The sequence below is a fragment of the Lampetra planeri genome, chromosome 32, assembly GCF_965212315.1.
Source record: "Lampetra planeri chromosome 32, kcLamPlan1.2.h2, whole genome shotgun sequence".
Classification (NCBI taxonomy): Eukaryota; Metazoa; Chordata; class Hyperoartia; order Petromyzontiformes; family Petromyzontidae; genus Lampetra; species Lampetra planeri.
Window position 1 is genome coordinate 9506769 of NC_136138.1, and position 11830 is coordinate 9518598.

Consider the following 11830-nt stretch of genomic DNA (forward strand, 5'->3'; position numbering starts at 1 on the left):
CTTATCCATGCGGGGAAAAGCTGCGTCCGCCAAGGCGAGTAGTGCCGTGCGGTAGGCTAGCGTCGTTTCCCCAGCCACCTTCCGCCGATCGTAGAACTGGTGGCGACACGTGGAGGGCGGCCCGAACACCTTCGCCATCAGGTGTAGTGCGGCCTGGAGCGTAGAGCGGGACGACCTTGCAGCAGATGTGAAGGCTGCAAGCGCGTCGTCGTCAAGCATCGCTGGCAACGCACGCAGGGCAGTGGTGTCGGACCACCCCGACATCTCCTGATGAGCGAGGAACCTTCGTTGGAAGGCTCCCCAGTCGCCCCCATCCGCCTTGAACGCCGACAGCGCGGGCAATCTTTGCTGGAGGACCCGATCGTCGTCGACGTCGGAGAGATTTTCCCGCGCTCCGCTGGAGTTGTGTAAAATGTCGGCTCGGTTGTCAGGCACAAAATGGAGGGCTCCGGCGCGCTCTGATGACGTGGGCTGCGCTGCGCGGAGGTGTCCGGCCACGTGGCATCCGTGTTTCCCGCCAATCAATGGCGGCCCCTCAAAAACGGCGGGAACTTCCAGACTTTTGGCGCGAAGCGCCTTTTGGCGGGATCCCGCCAGCCTCGCTCCTTCCTCCAACCCCGCAGCCGTTTTCCCGCCCGCTGGAACGGAGATCTCGGCCAAGATTGCAGCGGCGGCGAGCAGCAACTCCGCCAACCGGGAGTGTGCGTCTTGGAGGCTGGTGTCGGAGGCAAGCAGAGCGTCGGCCATCACCGCGAGGTGCTGCATCGGCGGCCACTCCTCGTCCTCTCCTCCCGAGGTTGGTGTCCCCGGTACGCCGTCGTCATCCCGACCTCGCTCGTGGGTACGGGTAGTCTTCCTTGTGTCCATACTTCTTGAAGACAGGTTTACTTCTGACGCCAGTTGTAATGTAGTAACTCGGCGGGAGACGACTTCACGGGTAACACACTCTTTATTTTATCAAACTTGGTTACAGGTGACTAACACCTACTTTGTATCTCGGGTGACAAACACCCACTTAGCTACTTGGCGACTAACGCCCACTGAGCTACTCGGATGACCAACATCCACTTAGTACTCGGGTGACAAACACCCACTTAGCTACTTGGCGACTAACGCCCACGGAGTTACTCGGATGACCAACATCCACTTAGTACTCGGGTGACAAACACCCACTTAGCTACTTGGCGACTAACGCCCACTGAGTTACTCGGATGACCAACATCCACTTAGTACTCGGGTGACAAACACCCACTTAGCTACTTGGCGACTAACGCCCACTGAGCTACTCGGATGACCAACATCCACTTAGCTACTCGGCGACTAACGCCACTGAGCTACTCGGATGACCAACATCCACTTAGCTACTCGGCGACTAACGCCACTGAGCTACTCGGCTGCTAAGTCTTCAGCTCCGTCTTCGGGTCTTCAACTGGGTAACTCTCCCCGAGTGCTCTCGCGCGTCCCCCTTTATACCCCACCTGCGGACGTCGCTGCGAGCACCCACTTATTCGACCAATCGCCGGGCGCTGGCTACGATCCTCTTTTCCCACATCTCATCGTGCCTCACCACTCACTCCGCGCCGCCCCGTCATCTGTCACTCCCGGCGCGCGCGTCCACACCACGCCCACAACGCGTGCCCAACCCCGCACCCCGCGCCGCCCCGTGATCCATCACTGTCACAGTCGGCGCACGTCAATACCACCACTACATATGCATTTACTGCACTGTGTACGCTACATAACTCAGTATATATAATAATTGCCGCATCTGACGGTTCTTACACATCCTCTTGCCATGGGCAAATATGATGTGCAGGAGCTAAAATTCCACTCAAAGTCGAGGCTGTAACGAGATGTTGTCGCTTGCGGTATGAAGAAGACACACACAGCACGTGCTCGTTGATTCCCAAACTTGTGTAGTGACATAGCGATGACTGTTGGACAGCAGCAGCAACTGCAGATGGGCACTTAGCGCACACGCCGCTGAGCATATACGTGGGTGTGCCGGCAGGGCGGAGGAACTGGGGCAAGGGTCACAGACCTTGTGTGGGTGCCCCTGGATCCCTCTAGAGCAGGGGTCCCCAACCCCCGGGCCGCGGACCGGTACCGGTCCGTGGCCTGTTAGGAACCGGCAAGAGGTGAGCGGTGAGTCCACGCGTGGCCCGCCCATTATTTTGGTAAGCCCACAAGCTAACCCTGGCCAAGTAAAAAATTAAACGTCACTGGAAAGCTTCTTTGAAACGGGGGAAAGACCCAATGATGACACCCCCCCCCCGGTCCGTGAAATAATTGTCTTCCACGAAACCGGTCCCTGGTGCCAAAAAGGTTGGGGACCGCGGTTCTAGAGGGTTCGAGAAGGGAGGCGCGGCTAGGGCGGAGCCAAGCCACGCCGAGGGGAATAAAAGCAGCGGGGAGCGAGAGCTCTGGGCTGCCGGTTCTGGGAGTGGACTCGTCTCGTCGTCGCTGTCGTCGTCGCCGCCCTCGTCGCTGCCGCCTTCGCCCGATCATCGCGCGGCCGGACAGTAGTTGGCTTGTCTCGGTCGACGCCATCGGTGCAACGCGGACAGGGTCGAGTCTGGGACGGGTCGTGCCGCAACGGGGTCGAAGTGTGGGCGAAACAAGGGGCACGAGTGGTGGCGTGAGCTCGGCAACAACGAATAAAGAAGGCAGAGCGGTGCTCCCTGCGACCACCTCGTCTCCGGCTGTGTGTGCGACGCACACGCCACCCGCACGCACAGACGACACTACACTTGTATTGACACCTCTCCCGCTCTGTATGTATGTTGAACTTCTTTCACACCGTACGTAACCAACCGTGCTAATCGGAGGTGCGACGGAAAGGACAACAAACTCTCTCTCCTCTGGCTCTGCCCCCTCGTTTACATAGCATATATTATTATGTCTCTCCTGTTTTTTGTTTAATAATACAATTATAATAAACAAGGTTAAATAAAATTACAGTACTCACAACTGTAAACTGATTTTATACAGCTTTCCCTCGCTTCATGCGAATTCGGTTTGTGGGGGGAGCGGTGGCGCTTTGTTTAGCACACTGCACTGTTAGATGTTGCATTTTACCCTCCTTGGCTGGACACTTGTCACATGACGAAGAGCAACCACATCTGTTGCACGGCGTCAATGGTGGAACCCCGGCCCTTCTTCCCAGCGAGGCTCTTGGGAGCTTTCCCATGTCGAAAACGACTTGAGTGCCACGTACTGACATGCGGCTTGCCATCTTCACCTCCACCATCCTACCATAGCGCGCTGGCACTTGCACCTTCCTCTGTCTTTATCATCTTCCACGATCTCTCAAGACACTTGGAAACGCGCGACCAATGCTGATGGCCTTGTCTCGCGTGGGCAGGTCACCTGCCTCGAGACATGTCTCTGTAACTTGTGCGTGCAGAGGACCGCAGATCTATCGTGCCCGGTCTTGGAGATCGCCAAACCCACAGTCTTTCACAAAGCAGCCGCAGCAGTGTCACAAAGTTGTCAAACCTTTCGCCTTGGTCTTGCTGTTTTTTGCGATCGAAGTCTAGCGTGGCTTTGATTTCATTCTTCTTTGGCGCGACGTAATTGGTGTCCTTTTTTTTTACACATGCTGCCACAGTTTTGTTTTCGGCAGGGTTTATTGTTCGGTCGCAGGGTTTCCCCGAAACAATTATTGTAAATCTCCCAGCCTCTATCGCCAATGCCCTTCATAAAAATGTACCCTCTTGACCTCTGGACTTGCTGCTGAGCGGCCCCTTGAACGTGAAGCCACAGTTGCTGGTGTTGGACTCTCGTCCATTCTTTGGGTAGGTCAGATGATGCCTGCCAGTTTACCTTGGGTTTCTCTCAGTCAGCCATTCTGCACGTGGTAAAGTGCTCAGCTCACATGATGTGCGTGCTGTCTCCACGTGTTCAAATTCTGGTCAAACCACGTTACTTTTTTCAAGGCTTTTCTTAAGTTTCCACCCACCGGCCAATTGTTTGTGATCCCGGTAGAAGATAGCATCAGATATTTATTTATGATGGTCAACATTGGCCAGGCAAGAAAGGCTGCAGAATGGCGGCGAGGCATCAGGCTGTCGAACATTCTAGGCTTGGCCTAGATATTTGTGGACATTATTGCAAGGCCGCAATTATAATATATATTGAGGGGGACACATCCCCACCAATATTCAAATATGCTCAAAATGCCCCCCCCCCAATTTATTGCTATAAAATAGAGTTCTGTTTATATGATTGTGGTTATGGTTGTACTTTATTAATCCCTAATCTCTGCCATTACATACAATGAAACAAGAAAAGATTAAAAAAAGAAAAAACAGAGCAATGTAATACAATACACTAATAGACATTATTGTAAAAAATAAATAAATAATCCATCCTTTGTGTTATTGATTTTTTTTATATTTTTGGCAGGAAATTCGTTTTCAAATTTAGATTTTTTTTTCTGGGGGGGGACCCCCAGACCCCTGGAAGATTTGGTCCCCCCCAATATTGACTCCATCGCTACGGCTTTGCATTAGTGGATTGTCCTTACCACGCACACAACGTCTGGAGCAGAGAGGTTGTCCACTTCTGACAACATTTAACGTATTGGTGTTGTAGCTTGCGGTATGAAGGCACACATCACGTGTCGTTGGCTCCAAACAACGATGTATACCTTTCCTGCGCTCTGCTATGCCACTCTCTCCTCTGGCTCTGCCACCTCATCCTCCCGTCACCACATGGCATACATTGCAGAGGTCTGCGAACCGAAGACGAGAGGACTTCAGGTGGAAAAAGAGTTCGCGTGGTTTTGCAAAGCATACCACCGTCATCTCGGCGAAATTGACGTCGTTAATTTGAATCCAGATAAGATCAGCACACACGGCGGGTGTGTGCCTGAGTAATGGCCAGGCCATGCAAAAGTAGCTCTATAGACAATGGAGTCAGTACCACTGTATGCATGCGTGAGTAATCTGAGTGGAGCAGGAGTGCAGTGAAGAACTATACGCCTGTCGACCTGAGGTTTTTATCTCCAGACTTTTGACTTCGGCAAATAATGCCAGCAGGCGATTGATATCCGAACCGGTCCTACCTCTCCCCACTTCTCCAATTAACCTGCGCTGACCAGCATCAAGCATCAATAAAAACAGTTAATTGATTGTGTTGTTTTATTGCTGATATTCTCCACAACGTCCCCCACGATTATTGTGTAGTCCAATGTATGAACAAACAACCTCCCGTGACTGACATAACGACAGGGAGGCCTTCACTCAGCTATCGTAGATTATTAACATTCCCCAGTAATTTGGAGTTAATACATATGGGTGACTCGGTAAGATTACGCCACTCTATTTGTTTATTAATGTTTGTTTTACCAAAGCAAGGTCTCTTGCCAGGTTCTGTCAGTAGGGGCGATGATTGCGCCATCGAGAATCCCAACTGAGGAATTTGAGTTTCGTACCCTCTCTCGTTTTTAAAGCGCCGAGTCTGGCCAGCTGAGTCCAGGGTTTGAATCCGAGCATCCACTCACCCCCCATGATATTCAATTTGATTTTTACTTAACTAGACATTTCAGTCTTGATTTGAAGCTTTCGTGACTGCAGAAATCCATACTCTTTGGTTATTTCAGTAAAGTCACGTGGGTAGAAAAAGATCGCAATTAATTTATTTATTTTATTTATTTTATACCTACGTGACTTTACCGAAAGAACCAAAGGGTATGGATTCCTGCAGTCACGAAAGCTTCAAATATAGATGAATTCTAGAGAGAAAAATAAAAATAAATAAAAATAATATATCACCGCTTGGGTTGCGATCGAAACGTCGTGATATATTAATTTTTATTTTGTTTTATTTTTCTACCTACGTGACTTTACCGAAAGAACCAAAAAGTATGGACATTTCAGCTTTCATAATAAGGTAAAGGAAATATTTGGTTTGATGTGTGACGAAGCAATGATTGCAAGACTTAAAAGATGCGTCCCTAATATACCAGTTCTTCTGAGTGGTACACTGCTCACTGCAACGTTCTGTTTGCGTGACAACCCTTACTAGTTGGCTGTGTCCGGTGGTAGCGGGTTTAACGACACATTTATATATTTACGCGTTCTAACCCCAAAAAACCTGAATTATGGACAATTTAGTAGTACTTCCATCAGCATTACAGAGGCATTTGAATGTTTTCTCTTTCCCATGACCAGGTATCCATCATGCAGAGGGAATGCTGTTTCCAATAACATTTGGCAGCTACTGTAAGCAGTATCGTATCAATTTATGAAGCCTCGCTGCCGATTAGACATAAAAGGTCACAACTCCTGTCCACAGTTTGCTTCCTTAAACACATTCTTTTGGATAGCACAAGTCCAGACAAACAATCAGCCGCTGGGCAAATATATATTTTAGATTTGACGCCGGGAGAGACGAATGAGAAAGTACGTTTGTATTCTTGGTTCTTTCGGTAAAGTCACGTAGAAGGGAAATAATAAAATAATAAAAATAAAACGTAATAAAATTATGTTTTAAAACATAATAAATTATGAGCAATCGAAAGATGATGATTGTAAAACATATGCTGCTTCTTGGTTCTTTCGGTAAAGTCACGTAGAAGGGAAATAATAAAATAATAAAAATAAAACATAATAAAATTACGTTTTAAAACACTGTACTATTCAGTACAGTGCATAAAATCCGTGATCTGATTCCATCTGTGAAGGATGTCGTTCCTGACTTACAGTATCCTGGAGTCTACAAATTGAGTTGCATTTGTGGTGATTGCTACATTGGAGAAACGAAACGTCATGTTTCTGATCGTGTCCGCGAGTACAAGTCAGATCTGAAACACGGCAGAACTGATTCTTCTGCCGTTGCCGATCATTGCTACAACTCGGTGGGCTCTCATGAAATTGTCTTTTCCGAGACCAAGGTTCTCTGCAAACCTCCCGGCTACCATCAAAGGTTTGTACACGAAGCCATACAAATATACAAACACAGACATCATTTCAACCGTGATGATGGGTACAAACTTAGTAATCATTGGAAAGATGTTATCAACCACGCAAAAAAGACTTCATTACAATTTTTTGGACCATCTTATCTGACAGGCACTATTTTACTTTACTTTACCGAGTGTTAACATCCCCAGTTATTTTTTAACAGTACTCTCTTCATTGTTCAGCCAGCATTGGTATTAACATGGGCATTTTCGTTCTTTTGTCTATCATGTGTATTAGAGCTTCCCTCCCCCTCTCTGCCCATTGTGTTGGCGTGTGCGGCAGTTGGCCGCTTGCGCATAATCGCTCCATTGTGTTGGCGTGTGCAGTAATTAGCCGCTTGCGCACAATCGCTTGCACGCCGTCGCCCACCCTTTTGGCCTCGCCCCCCCTCCCTCCCGATACGTTCCATTCATTGGCTACCATAGTCTGATGAGCTCCCCCCTCCCTCTCCTCCCCCCCTCAACTCGCTTTTAAGGGATTACATCTTGAATCATTGCCTCACTTGATGCAGCTAATCTGGCTGTGACGGTCCCACCTGATGACGGAGACTTGTGTTGCCTCCGAAACGTCGTGATTTTTGATTTTATTTTATTTTATTTTCATTCATTTTGATGTTTTACCTACGTGACTTTACCGAAAAAACCTAAGAAGATAAAACATAATAAAATTATGTTTTAAAACATAAAAATATAATGTTTTATTTTTATTATTTTATTATTTACCTTCTACGTGACTTTACCGAAAGAACCAAGAATATGAATCCCTGCAGTCACGAAAGCTTTACATCAAAAGTATGTTTGCTTCATTACCTCCAGACATTTTCTTATCCTAATTGTTGAGTACCTGGCGTACAAGCCACACACGTTGTGTTTTTCATTCGCCCCCTAAAGCAATGAGGGATGTATTCGTGGCACTGCGGTGAATAACGGAATAATGTGAAGTGAAACCTAATAATATTACGGTGGAGCGGTGGTACAGTGGTTAGCGCACTTACGCTATGCACCCAGCAATCTGGCTTTGCCTGGCCACAGCTAACATCAACCCATATTGCCGGGAATCTGGGTTTGATTCCTAGCAATCTGTGTTTGATTCCTGGCTACTCATGCCAGCCGTGGCCGGGAATCAAACCCAGATTGCCATTACATTATTACTATTGTATATTACTTCATACTGTCGTGTAACATTTCGTGAATCGGCTGGTCAACAATTGGACAATTAATCCCTCTGGGAAGTAACCGTGGGGGAAGTGTACTCAAGAACACTAATATTTGATCAGTCTATATATTCAGTAATAGTACAAACATTGAAACAGACCATTCAGCAACGAGTGGACTACTGCACTCTAAGTAGCAACTCAACACACAGTTGAAACAATACTATTTGGGTCTTTCGGTATACTTCTTACTTAAATGTGCTTCTTTAATGCTTTTTTTCGCGAGAAATTCATAACACAGCACTGTATGACTGTACATGTATATTTCACTTCCCTCACGCTACTGTCGTGGGAATACCGCCGTGGCAGCAGGCGATAAGAAAGGGGAAATGTTTTTAACACCGAGGAAGTCACTACAGTACGACACACAGCACATTATTTTACTTACAGTCTTTATAATCAACTACGGAATATACGAGGCACCTACTCCCCCCCTCCTCCTGTATTCTAAATTCAAAGTTTAGCGGTGCATCTTATACCCCAGTCGGTGTGTGAGACGGTGTTTGTTTAGAGGGGAGGGCAGTGGTGGTGTAGCGGTCAGCGCTACGAACCCGGTGACTCGAGTTGGATTTCCACTCACGGCCAACACCCAGTGACGATTGTCTGAACCGATCCTTGGGCCTCCCCTAGGTCGACTCAGCCTCAAATGAGTACCTGGTGCGGTGCGTAAACATCGCCACTCGGGAGGCAAAGGCGGCCGGGCGTGGTGCTGGCCACCCACCCCTTAAGTGTGCCGTGATGGCCTTCAAATGTGCCTGCTAACAGCACTTTCCCCAACAGTCTGTTAAAGGATTATAGTGGGACCTTTGTATTAAAAATGGACTAATAATAACCCCCCTCTCCTTTTCATTCATGATACATTTTAAATGACTATCATTTCCTTCATACATTGAATATACTGTACTGGTAGGAACCTCCTGGTTACACGAGCCCACAGGGGATTATTGTGTCCGTCCGTCGTGTAGGGAGGGGCTGGGTGGGGAGGGAGGGGCTGGGTGGGGAGGGTGGGGCTGGGTGGAGAGGGGCTGGGTGGAGAGGGGCTGGGTGGGGAGGGGCTGGGTGGGGAGGGGCTGGGTGGGGAGGGGCTGGGTGGGGAGGGGCTGGGTGGGGAGGGGCTGGGTGGGGAGGGGCTGGGTGGGGAGGGGCTGGTCATCCCGTGGTGCCCTTATTAAACTCAACGTTTAACCTACTCACGCCGGCTTGTGCCCGCCCTCACAGTCGGCCATATTTGCGGAATATACCACGCCGCCGTTGACCCTGGCCATTGACCGAGCAACCCAACGTTCCTATCAGCTTCCTCCGCAGGAATGTGTTTAAAGACGAGCCACAGTGTGACTGTGGCCATGAAATCCAAACTATGGACCATATATACGCATCTCACGTGTTATCGCGGACTGTGCTTTACCCGATGTTATATATTATTTATCATCGCGCGATTTTTACATAATGCGGTGTTCTTCAGGAACGCTTCTACAGCGCTATAGGCAGTGGCGGCTCGTGACATCTCCCCTAGATGGGGCTGATGTGAGTGACCTCTGAAAAGACGGTGTTCTAATTAAAAAAACCTCGTCGTGTTATATTGGCCTTCCCGTGAAAGTGATGTAACTGTCTTATCTACCAACGGTAGGCATTTATAAACAGTACGAAACAAATCAACAAAGCACTCAAATGCTGTCCCGATGACCCTCAAGTCCACACTACACAACCCCTTTGACGCTGCCAAAAGCCGTGAGCTGCTACATTTGCACAGTGCAACTTCGCGTTGTGACATCGTCATCGCAGTCACTGGCGGCCCTTTTCACTGCCCTGAATGGGTCTCAAACGGCGTGGCGACAACGCGAAGCTGCTCATCGCAATGAATGAAGAAGGGAAATCTCTCACTCAGAGGACGCCTTCACAGCCAGGCCTCTCCCTATGCCTCAGGGATTGTGTTTATAATTACGCATGATCAGCTTTGGCAGCAACAGCAACGGGATGTCTCGTGGCTTCAGATTGAGAAAGAAATCCTCCCCGAGGTACAAATCAGACTGTGGTGTGGCAGCTGTTTCTAATGTAAACAACTTAAAATGTTATCTTCGGTAGGCAATTCACGTTTAAATAATAATTATACTTTAATTGTTTTTAAACAAGAAATCAATTTATTGAAAAGTATCATTTATTAGAAAAAATATTTCTCATCTCCAGCTGCTTGTTGGGGCGGTGCCCAACTCCCCAAGTGGATGAACCGCGCCTGGTTTTGGAGAACCTACTAGTTATAGGAGAACCTAATGGTTATAGGAAAACCTACACTTTGGTATGATCGGACCCAATTCAGCATTGAGCTTTCAAGTAAAAATAAAAAAAACTTTGAAAAAAAAAGGTACAGTCTTCAGCTTAAGGTTGACACCTGTGCATTCTTTCATCTGTAAACATTTGCTATGCAAATAAAACACCTTTTCTATTCAAAGGTTTGTTTTCTTGCCTTCCATTTGTGATGCCCAGCTGGGGTTACCAAGGTGTTAGGTTTTGTATTTGGCGATGTGAAGTCAGACGTGACATTTTGCATCGATTTATCAATTAAAGTCGACTGCAATACTCAGGATACACGTAATCTTGAAAGGGGAGCCTTCATACAAACACAGTTTTAAAGCTAATGCTTTAAATGCACACGTAAACCTGGGTTAACTGTGCACACAACGGAACAATAGCTGAGACTACATAGCTCACTCAAGCTGATGGCTGGAGGCTGTGTCACTTGAGTCACATTCTTCAAGACACTCAACTATGTGGGGCTATATTATTAGGGCACCATAGCAACATTGTGCGTGAAGACACGACTTTAGTAGCGGCAGACAATTACAGCGACAACAACAAGAAGCTGATTTGCACTTTGAATGTAACGTTTGCTCCGCTTTTATTTCGTCATAGCACTTGCTTATATAGGAACGCCTCACTCAGTCTCAATACTGCGTTTCCGGAGGTCCTCAACAACACCTCTCGTCGTCGATTGAAGTCACGCCAGCCCTTTTGGACAATTCGAATTCAACCCCGATGAATGGAGTTCAAAAGAACTCACACACACCTCGTGAAAGACCCAACGCATAAGCTCCCTGGGTTTGATCTTCCTGGGTTTGAACGGTAAAACCTATTCTAATAGAACATGCCAAACCGTCACTAGTACAGCACACCAACAAAACCTGTATTATGGATGATATTGGTCGTGTTTAACGAAAAGACGTGTTTATTTCGATGTAAAGCTTTCGTGACTGCAGGGATTCATCTTCCTGGTTGTTTCTGTAAAGTCACGTAGAAGGGAAATAATAAAATAATAAAAATAAAATATAATAAAATACAATTCTCACGACGTTTCGGCCACAACGCAATCAGCCGTCCTCAGGCGAAGAACAGGTCTGAGAATTGTATTTTATTAAGCTTTATTATTTTATTATTTCCCTTCTACGTGACTTACCGAAAGAACCAAGAAGATCCTCCTACCACTGCAATGGAGAGCCGGCGGGCCCTGTTGTGGGCCCTATTGTGGGCGTAACTGGAAATGCGCCTCCATACCTGAATGACCAGCTCTCAGGCGAGCCAGGGAGGCAATTAAATGTAGAATGTGCACGCGATAAACAGTTTTCTGTAACGCTCCCAGCGGTTTAAAGAATTGCAA